Source organism: Sturnus vulgaris, chromosome 13, assembly GCF_052056855.1.
Source record: "Sturnus vulgaris isolate bStuVul1 chromosome 13, bStuVul1.hap1, whole genome shotgun sequence".
In the NCBI taxonomy this organism is placed as follows: domain Eukaryota; kingdom Metazoa; phylum Chordata; class Aves; order Passeriformes; family Sturnidae; genus Sturnus; species Sturnus vulgaris.
In genome coordinates this window covers 14342045-14360620 of record NC_142255.1, presented here as the reverse complement: position 1 = coordinate 14360620, position 18576 = coordinate 14342045, and the positions used below count along the sequence as shown (strand labels likewise).

Below are 18576 nucleotides of genomic sequence, written 5' to 3'. Positions count from 1 at the left end.
GTGTTCTTCATCTGTGTGTCTCAGGAAACTGATGCAGTGCTTTTTTTCCTGCAAAGTAAGGAGGATTTCAGTTGTGTTCCCTGCCTTTCTTCTGGATATGAAGGATATGGTAGAGGTGATGTTCTTCAGGCTGGCTGCATTTTCCATGGATGTTTGCTTTCCTTTACTAATCCTTTAGGAATTAATTTGGAATTGCTCATTTAAAAAAATATATAGTGTTCTCCACAGAATTTGTGATCAGCCTTAATTTGCATTTGTTACTGTTGTTTGTTGAATTTCCAGGTAATCTTCAAGTATTTATTTTTTTTTTTAAAGCAGATGGAACTTCGGGACTTTTTCTTTCAAACCTCTTCTGCCTGCCATGGAATAAAACCTATTTGCACGTTGATGAATAGTGGCTGGGGAGCTTTTCTGGTCCTGCAACAGGATCCATAAATAGCATTAATGTCTGGTTTACTTTGGGAAGGAAGGTGTCCCGTTGTGGCAGTGGCAGGAGGGGAGCCCTGCACTCACTCCCAGGAAAGTTGCCCTGTCTGGGCAGTGTTCACCAGCACGAAACTTGGAGAAACATGATACAGTGACTCTGCTGAGATACAGAACCCCTTTGAAAGCTCCAGAAAGTACTGACATTTATAGAAATGGGTAATACTGGGCTTTTTGTTTTCTCTATCCCTCTGCTGTTGGCTCAGAGAGGGCTTGGAGGATCATAATGTGGTGTGAAAAGTGTTTCCCTCATCACCCTTCCTATGGCTTGCTGCAGGGAGCACCTTGGGACGTGCAGAGCCCATTGCTGCAGGTGGTCCATGTCTGATGCTCCAGTGTGTTCGGGTGGATGGGGCAGCCCCTGGAGTAGCTGTTCTAGCTGCCAAACTGGATCTGGCAGCTCATGATCAAATATGTTGTGTCTTAGGATTGAGGTTTGGATGAATGCCTCTGAAACTTACTCTTCCACCAAGGATATTTTCAGGTTTGGTCTTTGGCACAGTTGGTTTGTGGCACAGTTGCTGAAGGAGAAACTGTCCTCTCTGCTAGATGAAAAATCAGTTTATTTTGGAGAATGGAAAGAAAATGTTTAAGGGTGGCACAGTTAACCATCTCTGATACCCCAGAAGGAATTATGTGTGCAAAAAGGCAATGGCTGGTAATTATCTAAAAGTGGATGAGGTTTGGGATACTTGTGTCCTGTTTCATTGGCAAAATGAAACCAGGTAAAGTTTCGGAACTGGAATAAAAAAAAAGTTGTAATTTTCGTCCTTTTAATGAAGATGACATAAAACGCTCCTTGGCCACGTGGTATTTTCCTTTCCTAAACTGCTCGTGGCACGGTTATTGCTGGATGTTGTGAAATGTAAATAACACCAAGGTAGTGAACTCGGCATTCCCTGCTCCTTGGCAGCGTTGGTGAATGGAAACATCTGTCCAGGGCCTCTCTGGTTCCCTTCCCTCACTCAGCTCCTGCTTCCAGCACAGTGAACGTGCTGCAAAGTCCTGCAGACCCTCTCCTTAACTTTCCCATGTCTGCACCACACAAGATGGAGGAAAATCTAGAGGGTGAAAGAAGCGAGGAATTTTTTTCCCCTTAGTGGGTATTTTAGCACAAGTCATTCAGATTTCTGGTGTTCTGATGCCAGCCTGTGGCATGGGACAGACCTGAGCTCCTGCTCTTGGCACAGTGCAGCTCCTGTGGTGTGTGCATCTCTTGCATGTCACTCTCACATCACTCGCTTGGCAAATGCTTCACTGTTCCCTGTCTCTCCCATTCAGATTATACAAAGGCTGTGGCAGGGTGTAAGATTCACTAAAAAGGATTTGTTGGTTTGCAGGCATGGGGATGGGTCATAGGGGTTGAACTATTTTTTTACCTCTTAAAGAGGAGTGGGAGGCAAGGGGACAACACAAAACTGCAGCAGCAAGTACAGAAGGATGGTGGGAAACCACCCTGGTAATTCACTCGGAGTTTCCTCTGAGCTTGGGTGGGAGATCTTACTAGGTTTTTACTTCGTGGGCATACAAAAAATGCAAACAAAACCCCAAAACCTAAGTAACCATGCAAATAATGCAGGAAATACGTAGTAAATGTTTTGTGATTGAGGGAGATAGTAACTGGGGCTGTGGAGCTTTAGGCTGGCTACAGGATGTAAATACTGCTTGTGTTGGTATGGGTGGGTGTTGTGTACCCGGTTCATTGACAGTTTGGACTCTGAAACTTGCTTTGCAAAGTAAGTTCACTTCAGACAGTGCTTTGAAGTTGTTTTCATTTCAGCTAGAGAAATTGTTAATAATTTTGTCCTTCTGGTGAAACTTGAAATTGAGATATTGTCCTTTTAAGGTGTTTTCATGGTGATATTTTTGAATTATAAATTGGGAAAAAGTAGATGAGAGAAGAAGAGGGATGCTCTTGTTCTTTTTTAAATGTAGGAATACCGACTATTTTTCTCCGTCTCTCACCTCTTGTGTGAGTGGTGAAAAAGAAGTGTCAGTTTTTAAATAGATCAAACATCTTTCTAGCACATAATATTGGTTTGAAGTGAAGCTGCATGGCCATGTTTCGATGGTTTAGGGATATATTAGGTGAATTAATACAACCATCTGTGATGCATTTATGAAAACTTTTTTTTAAGCTTTCAGTGTTTTTTTCCTTTGCTGTCAATATGTAAAAAATTATTTGTTTAATGGAAGCCTTAACTGTGCTAGCCAGGGACTAATTCTGCATGCAGTATATCCCATTCTAAAAAAAGTGGGTTATTCTTAATATAAATTACATACTCAGATTTAAGTAAGATTGAAATTACGGTGAAGACAGGCTAATAAGGGTTTTACTCTGCTGTGGAATTTAACTTAAAGCTTGCATTGGAGCCTGGAGTTGAATTTGAGCTGTCAATTCAGCTGAAGTGTAAAATGCCTCCCAGTCTCAACTGGAGTAAGCTAATGCAGAGTTTAACTGAATTACGTTTTTTTTCCTCTCCCTTTTACTGGACAGATTTATAAAGAATTATTCTGATAATTTTATTTTCCCCTCTGAGTAGTTCCAAAAGCTAATACAAAGCATGATTGCATAATGGAAGGGTGGGCAGCAGAATGCTTCTCTGATCTCCAGTGTTGCTTCAGGATTTCCAACTCTGTAAATAATTGCTCAAGGCAAAGGTACACTAATATTATTTGATGAACAGGAAGTCTACAAATAGCCATGGTATTTTGCCATAATTACATTTGCAGTGGTGCAGGTGTTGAGCCTTACCCATAGCCAGGAAAACCAGTGCTTCGAACAGATAATTTTGTAAGAACATGTGGGTGAAGAGATGGGATGTAGGTTTAAAGGAAAGTACATCAGCAGATTTGGATTTAAAGGTTTGAAAAACATAGAAAAGTTTCAGGAGGTGTGTTGCTGATGGCACTGCTACAATGGCCTGGCTTTGTAGCAGCAAAACAAAACCATCCAAACCTCCATTTCTTCAGAAAAGGCAAGATACTCTTAGATTTTGATTTGTTTTTAATGGATTATGGTCTTAGATTGGTGTGCTGCTGATTGTGCTCAGGGCTCAGTGGTATTTGTTACTTGGTAGTTTTGGGTCATGCTTCTCACACCCGAATCTTTCCTTAGCTCATGTGATGCAAAAATCCTTTCATTGGTTGTGCTGGTGACCAGAGCTGCTAAGTGTGAATCTTGAGCAGCTGGTTAGGTGACACCCCATGTCTCCTCCAGACAGTGAGAGTGTTCAAGCACTTCATTAATACTTAACTTGAGCTGTCTCAATGAGATGGTTGAAGGAAATGAAATACTGTCATTAAAATAATGCTTCCAGAAATGCCTGAAGCCAACTATATTGGGAGACTGACTCATCCTGCCCTTGCTCTGGAAGCATGGCTGCATGCAGTGGGAGGGTATCCTGCTTTTTTATCCACAACTTCATGACCTTATATCACCAGCCCATGAGTTCATTTGGGAACAGACTGATGAAGGAGAGAAGATGATATGCAAATGGGAATGTTTCTGTGGGTGATGCTCATAGCTGAAATGGTCTTGGAGTAGTTATTTTGAGAGGAAATCTTGGCTCATGTTCATTGAGCTGAACTACCAAGAGCAGCGTGAGAGGTGCAAGAAAGAGGGATGGGAGAAAGGCAGCAGGTGGTGAGAGGATGTGTGTACCAGAGAAGTGAAGCAGCACTCCTGTTACCTCTTCCAAGCCCTCTGTTTTTCCACCCTCTAGAGATGGCCATTATTTCAAGTGGGCCCTGAGGTTTGGAGAAAAGGTTTGGTGTGTGTGTGTGTGAGCAGCAAGAGAAAATTGCTGTGCTCTATGTAAACTTAGCATGCAAGTTTGTAACTGAGATGTGTGGTGATGTCTTCATTGAGTTCGACTATGGAGCTTTGGGGAGTATGGCAAAATACTTGTTGCCAACCCAAATGGACTCATATAAAAGTAAATAAATACTTGTAAAAGATTGTCTCTGTCTTGCTTAGTACTGTTCCGAATGTTTCAGCTTTGGATGTTCTTGAAGAAATTGTTCTTTCTTAGCCTAAAAAGCAGCACTTAAGATATTTAGACAGAAATGGTGCTGCCTCTCCAGACAGGGATATTTGTATAAATGTTTAAAGTGTCCAGTTATTCTGGCAGGATTGTGACCAAGGCACGATACTGTGCCTGTGTGCATTTACACTGTAATTATGAATGGTTTGTGCTGTGAGACAGTGTGCTGGCTTCAGTGCTGCCTTTTTGTTATAAATACAGCGTCTTCTGGGCTGTTGTTTAAAGACTCCTTTGGAAGCCTGATTTAATAGTGGAGCTGAGTGAATAATTCAAAACCTTTTTATCAAGTTCTTGTTTAAATTCTTAAATGAGCTCACCATAACCTTTTTATGTACCCCTCCTGCATGTGTCATACAAATATTAGAATAATTGAGTTTTACTAGTGCAAATGTTTCTGTGAAGCAAATTTTTAGAGCTTGATGTATGACTGTTTATGGAAAGGGGAATGTTAAAATCTCACACACCAGTGCCTATGCCAGAAACTTGTGCTGGCTTACTTAGGAAAAGGGTGGGGGGGTGAGACCCTCAGCTTTGTTGGAGCAATCCTAACTGATCTGGTTTGTCAGATTGACTTGTTTGCAGTTTAAAAACTGAACACATGTATTTAAAGGAATTTCAGCTATATCTCTCTTACAGGCCATTCTACTAACAGTAGCAGTACTTAGTTTTAAAATATTTGCTTTTTTCCAGATAAGTACTGTTTTGATTCTTTCTCCTTTTCCCTCCCCTTTATATGAAATGAACCAGCACATTCAAAATGCATCTGCTTAGCATCACTGAGTAGCTTAACAAAGGGATGCAGATGAGAGAAAATCCATAGTTATCTTGCAGGTTGCATCATTCCTTGGCTTGAAGTCGAGTCCAGGCTGGAGGAGAGCCTTGCAGATAGGTAATTTGAGTGGATTTAGCATGCCTATTCACATGTATTAATGTTTGCAGACTTGCTTGGTGAAAGCTCATTAGTGTTAAGTCACTTTTGAGTACTGATGGTCTTTAAAAGGCAAATGAAAGCCTTGCAACCCGGATGTCTGCAGAACTGGCATCCATTTGTCTTCTGCTTCTGAAGAAAAATGGAAGACTTAAAAATCTGAAGGCAGCTCAAGAAGCAGGAGTTGAGGATTAGGCAGAGAGTTGGGAGATGCTTTTTCTCAGTCAAGAATTGTTGCTTAATTAGTTACAAGAATTTAGTCAAGGCTGTTTATTCTGTTTGCAGACAAACCTTCTCCTGTGCATGCTCTGGCAGTCCTCTAACCTTCCTGGCAGCACTTAGCGTGTGCTGGGAGATGAGATGGAAAATCCTTCCTCTTTCAGTGCGTCAGGAGTTTGCAACGCCCGATTTGCATGTGCAGGGTTTGCTCTCTGAATTTTGGATTTCTTTGCTGAATTTCCTCTCTGAACTCTGCTGCAGCTGCCTTTAACAGTCTAAATGTTGTTACCACAGAGCTGCCCTGGAACGCACTGAACTCCACTGGTAATGCCACATGCCCCTGCAATGTGTGCAGAAATCTGGAATTCAGGCTGATGTGACAATGAAACTACTATTGAAATCTTCCATTGCCTTCAGTCACAGCTATTCCAAGTGTAACTACTGGCACTACAGATGCTAGAAACTGGACATCTGTATATCCATACCCAAGCCTATGAGAAACAGGAGGTGGTCTTTAGAAGTAGGAACTTTTAGGTTTTGGGGTTATAAAAAAAACCCCAAACCGACCTCCAAACCTTGGCATCATCACAACCAGCTTTGACTTTGCAGAAGGAGGGCAGTGAAATGTAAGAGCCAAGTAAACCTGGGTTTTTTTTGGCTTTCCTGAAATTGTCATATGTTTAGAGTCATATTTTCACTGAACAAAATGAGTTGTATCCAGCACTATATCAGTGGGCCTGGGCCTCTGGTTGTGGTGTTCTTGTAGTCTGTCAGCCTGGGTAGGAAGAGTGTTCAGACTTGGTCTGACTCCATTGCAACATTGCTGCAGTTGGGTCTTTATTAAGCTGAAAAGACCAAGGAAAATCTCCTTCATGTCTCTTCATTTCCTTGTGATGCAGTATCAGCTCTAACTTGCCACTGTGGGTTCCTTGGACGTGAAAGCAAGTGGGAAATTTTGGGTGGACTTTTGCTTGTTTTACATTAAATATTGGTGTAACAAGAGTTGTTTTGTGACAAGAAAGACCCAACAATCTTACCAAACATGCAGAACAAGCAGGCTGTGTCTTGTCATCCCATTACGACATTCCCACTGTAGGAAACACCCTTTGTGCTTTGATAAATTCGTCCTTATTCAGAGTGTGAAACTGCAGATTAACATGTAAAATTGTTTTTTGTGCGTTGGAGATTTCTAACAGTTTGTTGTCCATTCAGATTTGTGTTGCAAAGTGTCTGTGAAGATCGGGGAGCAATATTACCTTATTTATTGTGGGGGGAATCTGAGACTTGGCGGCTTTTTCTGAGGTACCCATGAAATGTGAGTGCTTGCAGAGTTTTCTGTAGTTTGTGATTGAAGTTGGTGGTTTCAACAGGCAAGATCCCACTGCAGCGGGTGCCAGCTGAGCTTTGCCTGAAGTGATGTGTCTGAAGAGATGCAGGCTGGGGTGAGAGTAGAAAGAGGCTGCTGTCTCCTCATTCCCTGATTCTTTGATCACTGAGAAGAAATTATGTGTAATTATCTGTACAGTTTGTGCTCAAGTTTTGTCTAGTATATATAAAATAACCTAAAGGAGGAGGTGGATCAAAATAAGCTCTGGATTTTGTTGTAGCTTGATGCTTTTTGATTGCACATGGATATTCTGCAAGGCAAGAGTTAATTTGTCAGCCTTGTCTCCATTTACATAAGTACAATTGGTACTTTGGTACTTCACCCTTCCTATAGTGACCTGTGAACCGTCTCTGTTGGGTCTTCATGCCGTTCTAGATTTGGTTATTCCCTCTTTCTGCCCAACAGAGATTTACACTCCATCCTTGTCTAATTCAAGCTGGTGCCTTTAAGTTTTCCCACTCACATAATAGTGTGTTTAAAAAAATATATATATATAATTTTTACTGGTATTTATCTCATTTAGTGTTTTCAGAGGGGAACACAGTTAAAGACTTGATGTGTATTTGTACTGTATGGAATAATGATGAGATATAGCTGAGTTATTTTCTTTCTTTTAAAGCTGCTTGTGATTTTCTGCTGTAGATATTTTGATTTTGTTTATTTTGCTCCTTCGTTTGGACAAGAATAGTCTGGGAGGAGAAGGAAGAGGCAGGGTTTAGCCCTGAAACCATCACTGTTAGCCCTAACTTCTGGTAGAGCTTTGCTGCTTTGGCTCGACCCCTTTAAACTTGAGTAATGTGTTTTTGTTTGCATTTCCATCTTGTTGCATTTAAAAACTACTCTAACTGTACCAGATTGTTTGAACATTAATGGGGGAATGTTTTTCAGAGACTGATAGAGTTTCCAGGCAGCTTTTCATCTGCCAAGTAATGTACTGGTGAGGTTTTGCTTGGTTTGCTCTAAGAATCTGCAAAGCAACTGTTCAAAATTGCTGACACATGTTAAGTAATGTGGAAATCACCATCCTGCCCCATTGAAGTCTGAGTGCTCATGTCGACAATAAGAACAAGTTCTGACCCTGAAAATGATATGTGAACAGTCTCAATCTGGAGACCATTTCTAGTGTCTTCCCTCTGACTCTGGCTAGTTTATCCTTTGGTCTTAGGTATTCTATTTTAAAAAAAAATTATTTACTCAAGCTCCCAAGAAATACCACATTCAGTCTTGTCCATGTATTTTTGAATTATTTAACCACATGTGCATATTTGATGATGCCAAATTCAGAGTAAAATCTCAATTCTGTAGTTGAGTATCAGGAGAGTTAATGCTACTTCTAACAATAATGGTAGTTGTATAATGCTTATTTAATAAGAAATCCATCATCTTCTACCTCCCTTCTCCAAACCTCTAGTTTTCAGCTTTGGAGCAGCTGTAATCAGCCTGTACAACTTCCCTTCCTCCTCTCATGAATAAATCCAAGTACCTTATCTTCTCTATCGGAAAGTCTTCCCTGGCTTTAGCAGCCTCTGGAGGAGGGTATAAAAGGGGCTTTCACTGCTAACAGGAAGCGAAATGAATGGAGGAACTTTTGATAATGCCCCGTCTGTCTGAGCGGGGATCAGCCCGACTAAATTGCAGCAGATTAGTGAATGATAGTGCTTCAGCTGGGGCCAGAATTATAAGTTTTTAATCTTGGAACAAGCAATGATTTCTTCCTCCTAAACAGTGGTCAACTCCCTCTTTGATTTGGAGGCTTGCAGTCATCCATATTCAGTTAGTTTTGGGTGTGTGGTTTCGTTTCTTTTTTTTTTTTTTTTTTTTTTCCCCCAGTCTGCATTCATGAGTCTCAACAAGCTTTTGGGTTTATTGGTAGCAGTGATTTTGGTGAAACCTGTCATGGCCACATGCCATTTTTGTCAGTAACTCGTACTTTGCTTTGGATTTTTGTGCCTATAATGAAGTCTTGTATTTCCCAGCTTTCTTAATATTGATATGTGTTGTTCTGCCTCAGTCTTTTGCAATTAGTTTTGGGATGGTTTGGGTATTCTTTTTATAAGCAGCATTTTTGTTTGTGGCCACCTTCAGCTTACCCTGTGTGTGAACATGTGTGACTCCTTGATTCCCACCCCACAACTTGGTCCAAACTTTCTGATAATCTAACTCAGTGGGAGGGAGAGATGACTGAAAATCTAAATGGGGCAGCTTAGCTAATTGCCTTAGGCCTGACTCGTCTGCTGGATAACACTGGTTTTATTGCAGCCCAACGTGATTGACATTTGGGGAATTGCACTGGTATAATGCTGGCAGCAGTAGTGAAAAATCTGCCCTATTGTTTCTGATACATTCGCTGTCTGAGGAGGATCTTTTTGTTTCAAATAACTATCAGAAAGGCAGTGGAGTGAATAATGGAGTGAATTTACTTTTTCTTTAAATCACTGCCTTTTCCAAATCCCAGGAAAAAAATATGAGTGAAAGTAATATCCTATGTACTAAAAGTTTGCCTTGTTCTGTGTTTTTTTCAGGCTTTTTTTCTTGGATTTTATTACTGGAAAACTCTCTAATGACAAATTTGCTTAGGTAAGTGAAGCAAGATTTTTTTTTCCTGTGAATTTTTTTAGAATCACTTCCCCTATCTTAACTGCTTTTGCATGTTGGGTTGTAATGTTGAGCTGCCAGCCAGCTGTGCTGCGTGTGCTGTGGTTAAAGGCTAGAAAGATGTTGTAAACAAAAGTAGGGGTAATGTCTCTAGTATGACATAAGGACCTCATTTATTCATTTAATCAGATGAAGTGGACGTGGTGCAGAATAATGAAATACAGGTTATATCTGCATATTACTGCATAATCTCATCACTTTATGAATTTTCTTTCAAGAGATGCTCTACATTTTTTTCCCCACTGGAAAATAAACTTGTTGCTATCACTTAATGTCATTTTGTTATGAAATGCAACCTTCATGCTTCCAGGTCTTCAGATACAGCTGCTCTTCTTCCATCCCCTTCTCTTCCCTCTTTTCTTCAGGCAGGAGCTTCTTATATGGAAAAATTATAAAAAGCTTGAGAGTTGTTTTCTTTTTAGCCTAAAAGACAGGAGAACATGAACAAATTTAACACCCCCTCCCTTTGATCTTCTGAACCCCATCTACACCTCTAAAATGCAGATTCCACATAATTGATGATTGACAGGATTTCTAAGTGTTGATTGAAAGCACGTGGTCTCATCTATTCCTAAATATCTTTGGGGGGTTCTGAGCACAAATCCAGTGCTGCAGTGCCATGGATGGTGGGTGGAAGAAGTAAAAGTGCTGCTGTACCAAAATGTACTGTGTGTGTTTTCCTGTGTGGTGGAGAGAAGACTTGACTGAGCTCTGATGCAAGAGAAGAAGTCAGTCCCTAGATAACACAGCTAATTCCATGTTAGTTGGAGTTGCTTGTTGCTCCTGGATGAGGCCAAAAGCAACTTGCAGTGTTCACGTGGGAATATAGTGTCCTAACATCTACCCTGACAAAAGTGCTGCTACTCTTTGTAAAGTGTCTGTAAAAGGCTTTTATTTTTTTCTCCTGTCGCTGCTTTCTGCAGTGCCCACCCTCTCTTCCTTTTGATTTCCTTCCCGTGAATGGTCAGCACAGCAGCTTCTCTCCTTGGGATGAGGGACCTTGGTGAAATAAAACTGAGTGTCTTAAACCTGAAGTCTTCTCCAATCTGCTTTTCCCTGTTACTTGTCCCTCTTCAGGGAGGACTTTAGAAGAGTGAAGACAGACAAGAGGGGCTTTTGAGTTCCCTTTGGTTTTCCTTTTAGGTAGCTGATCAGAGTTTATCTCTCTGCCCTTCCTTTGCCAGGGTGCTGAGCTCAGGGTATTTTGTGTGGCGTAGCTTTTGTCTTTTCCCAAAACACACAGGAGCTGGCTGATGGACTCCAAAGTGTGAGCGAGCCAACAGAGGTGGACAAGTCCTTAGCAGAACACTGAGAACATGTCAGAGATAGATTGTTGCTTGGGATCCAGCCCTGCATTGCTCCTGAGACATGCCACTGCAGTGTGCTTGAGGTTCCCCCATGTCTCTCTCAGCTGCTTGAGCAGTGACTAATTTGCAGCCTGAGGCTGTATTTATTGGTGCCACTGCCTGTCCAGAGGATGAAGAGGACTCTGCAGATGAAGGAAGTATTTAGGCATCAGTTTTAAGTCCTTTTAATTTTGTATATTAGACACATCTATGAATATATGCAGACCGAGCTAATAAATAACCAGGGAATGGTAGTTAAGAGGAAAGGACATCATTAATTCTGTCATGTACTCTGTTTTAAAGTTGGGTCCAGAGCAGTAATGTGTTAGGCTGGGAAGGTAAACACTGTCATTATTCAGCAACAAAACATGTACAAGGCTGACATTGTTTTCCTCCTTTTGATATAATAATTTTCTTTGCAGTGGTTGGAGAATCTTTGGTGGTCTTTGGTGTGGTAGGAGCCTGATGAAGCCCTACCCTTTCCCTACTGAAGGGTCAGTGCTCCTTTATTTGAATTGAGTTTTGTATTAATGCTTTGCTGACACAGAACGTGCGCTGTTCCAGAAGGCTCTTACTGTTTGCTGCGGTTGGGGTGCTTGGCTGGAATTCCTGCAATATAGTTTGGAGGGAGGTATTTCTCTTTCATCAGGTGATCCCTTTTCAACTCCCCACACTGCAGTGTTAACCCAGGTCAACTGTCACATTAAAAAAAAAAAGTCACATGTCACATTAAAAAAACAAAATTCCTTTTTGTGCAGATGCTGTTAAAAAGCAAGCATGAGTTTACCTTGTATATTTTTTTTTCCTCCTCCAACTACACCAGTGTGTAGAGAAAAGGTTTGCCTTCAGCAAATGCAACTTTACATGGTCCTTCAAGGTTAATGTGTTTGGATATCTTTTAGTGGGAGAGGGATTTGGGGGAGTCCTTGCTTTGCATTTTAAAGCATCTAAAGTTGCTGTGAGAATGATGATAGATTTGCTAAAAGGAATAGTTGTCATGGTAAAAAGTTACCTAAACAAGATAGTTTACTTTTCAGTATGTATGAGCACTAATAGTAGGAAAAAAAGCTAAAGTGATTGTAGTTTGAAGTTCCCCCTGCTTGCTGTTACTCATAGCAAAGCCTCTCTCCTCTCCTTCATACCTCTCATTTTAGCAGATTTTTTGATGTATAGTTACACACATAGAAAAACAAGAAAAGACTTAATGTACATATTTCTATCTTGACTGTGGTCCACACAACCCACCCTGAGTATCAGATCACTGGAGTTTGCATAAGTGAAGATGTGTGTATCCAGAGTGGCTTGGTGTTGTTCAACCCCTCAGTGCCTCTTCCTGTTGAGTTTTCTTACAAGTTTTGCAGCTCTGGCTCTTGCAGCAGAAGTCTTGGACAAAAAACACTCATGGAGACACCAGTGGAATAGCTGATGCAGCTCAGCAGCCACCTCCTAAAATAAGTGGTGGAAGGATGCCTGTTTCTCTTAGCAGTATTTTCTTTGGAAGATAAGCATCTCCTCAGCATGTCCTTGGCTTTGTGTGTCCCTAGCAAGCTGTAGCACTGAATACTCCTCCTTCCAGTGTTCCCAGCTCAGTTTAAAAGTTCTTGATTCGGAGTATTTCTGTGGTCTTTCAAGCTCTGCTCTGATTGCAGAACTCCCAGGAATTGGGAGAGGGAGTTTTTCCTTTGGATGGATTGGAAAGAAATTGTGCGTTGTCAACTTGCACAAGGTCTTTCTTCAAAGTATGAAGTTTTTTTTAGGGGGAAGGATCTCTTAAAAAATTACTAGCCCTTGGTGGGTGGCATGAACAGAATTGACTGGAGGGACAATTGTTCTGTGGTTCATGTGCTGTTTATTCTGTTTATTTTGCAGCCAGTGATGTTTTTATATTGCTGAGGCATATGGAGGGATTCCCAGCTCCACAAGCATGACCCTGGGGGAGATTAGCTGGTTTTAGGTTTCACCACTTGGATGATGAGGTTAGCCTGAGACAGAGATGCATCCCTGTGTATGGAAATGGTCTTGGCCCCGATCTTGTCTGGCCATGTAAAGCCTGAGAAAGGACCAAGAGGTCAGCTTCAGCTTTTTAAGGAATGTAATGTATGGTCATTCTGTGGCATGTGTGGACTGCTGCTTTTTTATTTCAAAAAGGGCAAAAAATTTACTTGCAAGCTTATGTGTTTTTTTAACACACTAATTAGAGCTACAATTAGCTCTAAAGTAGAATCTGCTTTACAGCTATATAAATATTTGTATCTCTGATACTGAAATACTAATGCTAAAGAACCTCAAGAGGTTTTTTCATAGCTACAAAGCAAGGAACGTTTCTCCCATTCTCTGCCTCTTAGCACCTTTCTTCCACTTCACCTGCTTCCCTCCTAATGAGCTAAGCAACATCCTCAATCTGCACACTCTGGGACTTTATTTTTATGCATCTATAGCTGTCTTAAGTAATTACTCTGCAGTTCTAATACTTGTTACAGAAGTGAGCTCCTCTGCTTGTGTCAGTCAATGGCATCTAGAAAACTGAAGCTCTGAAGCAAGCTAAAATGGATAGAAACTTGTTTCCTCTTTGCTCACATGGGCACTTACTCACTTCCCCATCTGCTTCGACTTTGAAGACTGCTGAGGTTCTTCCTCTGTCTGACCCACTTGGCATAAGCTAGAGAGGATTGTCTTTCTTCAATAGCCAAGTTTATAGGGCTTCAGCTTGTTCATAAATAATCCTTAGAGTTTTGAGTGCTGCCTTTCTCCTTCTTTCCCCTTCAAAACTGACTTGCCGTCATTTATGTTCAAACTGGGGGAATATTTTATCAGTAGATAAATAGAGGAGAAAATCTGTGCAATCACCAGACACTAGAGGTTGTAAAGTGTGCTGAGGAGAATTCACTAAGGATCTGTGATTTTAAGTATTTACCTCGTCCACTTTCAGTTTGTGATCCCAGCACAAAAGGGCTGTAGAGGAGGGCTTTGCTCTGCTATTTTTTTTACAAGCACAGGCTCAGAGTACAAAATACAGGACTTAGATATGCAGAGGCATCTTTATAGGAATGTGTAAATATTCAGTGTTCTTCCGAGAAGGACAAGGTGTTGCTCTGCCTTTGCTTTCACACTTAAGTACCTGCACCAGTAACTGGTTTGCATGTGTGAATGGTTATTTTAAGGTAGCATTAAAACTCACTTTCAGCTCTGCTGAGGTTCTGCAGACCAGCCTCTGCTGATTGGAACTTGGAGGCCTTCATGTGGTCCTTCTGGCCTCCTGGTAGCAGGGGATAGCAACCCTCTGTGCCAAGTTAGGCTGTATTTTTGTCCTGCTTTGAACATGTGGGATTCTAAGTATCTCCTATGAGATGTATTAGTAGTGTAAACAAACTGTTTTGTTAGTGTAAGCTCTTTATCCTGATAGGATTGGAGACATCTTATAAAGCAATCACTGTAAATTTAAAACTAATATTTGGCATTATTTAAATAAACATAAATCAAGATAGTATACAAACAACACAAGTTCCCAGCCCAGGGACCTGAGAGACAGACCTACTGGGATGTAGCCTGTGTACTTTTTGTCCATTTCCCTGTTAAATTTAAAGCATTGTGCACCTAATTAATACCTTTTAAATTTTATATCAGTGATAAAATGGATAAATATTGCAATGGACACAGATTTTATTGCTACAATTACAGAATAGATGTAAAAGCATGCAGGGTGAGTAGATGTTTGTGCAGTCTTTTGGTGCAGCATCTTTTCCACCCTGGTTGGTTTGATACAGAGGATTCCAAATTGAAGCCTTTAAGCTGGAAAGGGTAAATTACTGTTTACCGTGTTGTAAAAGGTCTTGTAGACTGTGGGAGTAGATGAGTTATTTCAAAAACATAATGCTGGAAGAAATTTCTGTGCCAGGCTGTTAAATTTCATTGATGTATTAATTAGATAGAAAGAAGCCCCTTATTTTCTGAAGTTTTCCAACTCAGTTGAAGCTCTATCACATTAGATGAGACAACTACATGATCAACTACTTGTCTGGATGCCAGGAGCCTTGTACTTCCAAATTAATTGTGTTTTTATGAGCCAGTGTTAGCTTTTTGAAAAATAAAGCTTAGGCCTTGGAAAAAACAGATGCTGATGAATATGGGAAGGAATGGGGAAAAGAGTATAGTGTTGTTGGTAATGAGGTGATCTCTGGTAATCTAATTTCACTTACCAAGTAACCATTACTTTTTGTATATAAAATGTAAAATTTTGCCTCTGGGGAACTTCGTTTTAGAGGGTGGAAGAACTCACAATCCTTTCAAGGTCTGAGTTCATCTGCTATTCCAAGAGGGAATTCAGTATCTTCAGAGATGGAGAGTGTATGAGTTTTTTTAGTTTGTCAGGCTTTTCAAAAATGTACAGATTTGCAGATGTGTGAGGGGCTGGGGGGGAAGCCCTTGCCTCTAAGTGGTGGTAAAATTTAAAACTCTTATGGGTATGGCTCTGATCAACATTCATTTCAATGTTCCCATAAAAAGCTTATGACTTGGCAGGATTTCAAGGACTGAAAAGAAAAAAGCTCTGTATACAACATGTTTTATTAATGTTGAAGGGGTAATATTGCTGTATTTCAGAGTCTGCCACTGCATAGAGTAAGTTCTTTTTGGCTCTTGTATACATTGGCTTTTCCCTTGAATAAAACAAGGTGTGATTTCACATCTGCTTTTTCCTAGTAGCCTTGTATTAATCAGGAGTATACATATTTCCAAGTTCTGGCTTGGTTTCATCCTTTTTCTTTCTTAATTCTCCTGTGTTGCAGAGTAAATTCGTGATTCTTGACCCTCAACTGATACTGTTAAAATGTATTTGCATAAACCTTGATGTTAAGCATCACATCCCACTTACTTGTGATGACTTTTTGCCCCCTTTTAAGCTGTGTGTAAAGGTGAATTTGAAATTAGGCAGCTGAGAAAGAAGTCGTCTGTTGAAACTTGGCAAACGTGGTTGAACTAATAAAAGCAAATTTAAGAAAAATATACTTTTAAGGGAAATCAGTACTGTAAAGCATGAGCTTTCAGATGAAATTGCTGAAGATAATTTGTGCAGCCAAAGTGCAAGAGGAGGCAGATAACACAAGTCAAGCACAAAATCACAATTTACAGGCACATACCGGTGTTACTTTGGTAAGATTACCCTGCGTGGGGCTTGGCTGGCGATCAGGGAATGGCTCAGGGAGCCGGCTGGGGTGGGATCGCATCGCTGGCGGTGTGCAGGGCATGGGGCACGCTCTGCAACAGGAGTCTGGATTCAAATCCTCGTGAAACAGGAGTCTGGATTCAACACCAGCCTCTTTCAGAGCGTGCTGTGCTGCCTGGCTGTGGGACACAGCCCGGGCTCTGCAGGCAGGAGGAGTGGGGGTATGTGACTGCTTAAAAGTAGCTTTTATTCCCTAAGTTACTGCGCGGGTTTTGGCTGGAGTAGAGTTAATTTTTTGTATAGTAGCTAATATGGGTCTGTGTTTTTGATTTGCTCGGGAAGCTGTTGATAACTCAGAGATGTTTTGGGTACTGCTGAGCAGAGTTTACACACAGCCAAGGCCTTTCCTGCTTCTCACCCATCCCACCTGTGAGCAGGACTGGGGCACAAGGAGTTGGGAGGGGATGCAGCCAGGACAGCTGACCTCAGATGGCCCAAGGGATATTCCAGACCATATGGAGGCATGGTCAGGGTATAGAGCTGGGGGAAACAGGAGCAGGGGGATGTTCAGAGAGATGGTGTTTGTCTTCCCACATCATCATCATCATCATCATGTGATGGAGCACTGCTTTCCTGGAGATGGCTGAACACCTGCCTGCCTGTGGGAGCTGGGGAATGAATTCCTTGTATTGCTTTGCTTGTGTGCAGCTTGTGCTTTACCTGTGAACCTGTTTTTAAACTCAGTGCATGAGTTTTCTCACTTTTGCCCTTCCAGTTCTCTCCCCCATTGCACTGGTGCAGAGTGAGCGAGTGGCTGTGTGGGTCTGAGTTGCTGCTTGGGGTTAAACCATGATAGCTATCATACTGTTAAAAACTGGCATTGCTATATCTCAGTCTTATGCTTCTGATTTGTGAGTACTGTTGCTTAATTAACAATTATGGAGCACTTGGAGCACTTTAAAAGTGCTGTAGGATTGTAAAATATTACATTTGCGTGTGCATGCTCTTGAATGTGGAGATTTCCACGTTTCCACGCTCCTGCTGTGCAAGCACTTGGCAGAGTCACACAGGCTTCCTTCCTTCTCTCCTTGTTTGCTCACTCTTTCCATTTGACCCAAACCATCAGCCTTCTACTTGTCCACCTTCCTGTCACAGATTTGTGAGTCTGTCCCTTGAGAAGCAAGCAGCTCTGCTCCACAAGTGTTCAGTCAGGGTGGAGGGGCTTGGTGGAACCAGATCTAGTGATAGATGTTCCTGCCCGTGGCTGTGAAGTTGAACTAGGTGGTCTTTAAAGCTCCCTTTCAACCCAAAGTAATCTGTGATCTCTTCCATAGAAGCCCCTTTGAAGGTCGTTATTACTCCATGGCTTGTTCCAGGAATGTTCTTCCCCACACCCATGAGGTTGAGCTCTGGTTCCTGGCAGCAAACGAAATCTCTCCTTCCTCTATTTCCTTCCTTGTCTCTCCCAGGCCCTGCACAGAGCTCTTGCAGGTGCCCTTTATGGAAACTTTGGACTTTGATTTGCTTCCCCAGAGATGAGTTGGGTGAGCCTTTAGGTGCTGTTCTCCCCGTGGTGGTCATGGGGATCCCTGGACCTGAAGAAGAGTTCAAGGGCAGCAGCTGGACTTGGACTGGGGTTGCAGATGGATGTGTGTGCAGGTGCTCCCTGTGACAGGGACACAGTCTCTTTTCCAGGAGAGTTGAGGGAAGGTTCATTTGGAGCTGATGTGGCTGTTGTGGCCAGGGGCAGTGCTCCTTCTGCAGAATCATGTAATGGCAACTGCTGCCTTAGTGAGGCACTTGCAATTGCCTCTATCTGGCCTGTAAACATTTTGAAACTTTCCTTTGATATTCATCAGTACTAGAGAGCTGAAACCCACCCATACGAACATGATTTGATTAGTTATTTGAAGAAATTCCCACTTCCCAGATCAGAGTAGGCTGGATTTTTCCAGATGCTTAGTGTGTTACTGGCAGATGAAAACAGAGTACTGGAGTGTCTAACAGGAGATGCAGAAATACCAACTGCTTCAGCAAGAGATGAAATCTCTTTGTAAGCAAACTGAAGCTCCCTGGGACTTGCTGGTGTTACCTGCAGTGCTGGCACCAGCACTAATGGCCGGCATCTTCTGAAAAGGGGAAAGCTCATGTAACTTGGTCTGAGTTAAAGCTGAGCCAAGGCTTTAATTCAAGCGTGGATAAAGCAAGGAATTTGATCAGGCTCCTACCGTCGGTCACACTTTGAGCTAAGTGAAAAGGAGTAGAGCTCGGTTGTAGAATGCAGGGTTTTTCTTGTGAAATCTGAAGTGTTTGGCAGATCCCTGAGCAGTCTCCATCAGTTGCCACGTACT

The 18576-nt window shown here is 41.7% G+C and overlaps 1 protein-coding gene across 9 annotated transcripts in view; it reads left to right on the top strand.

The window, feature by feature from the left end:
• Positions 1-18576, top strand: part of AKAP13 (A-kinase anchoring protein 13) — a 207907-nt gene that overhangs the window by 10987 nt on the left and 178344 nt on the right. For 8 of the 9 annotated variants that reach the window (XM_088172624.1, XM_088172630.1, XM_088172627.1 and 5 more), the window contains exon 2: positions 9586-9640. The gene's annotated coding sequence lies outside the window, so the exon portion shown is untranslated. Of the gene's footprint in view, positions 1-9585; positions 9641-11541; positions 11559-18576 lie in introns of those variants that run through there. The other variant, XM_088172623.1, reaches the window with a different exon arrangement.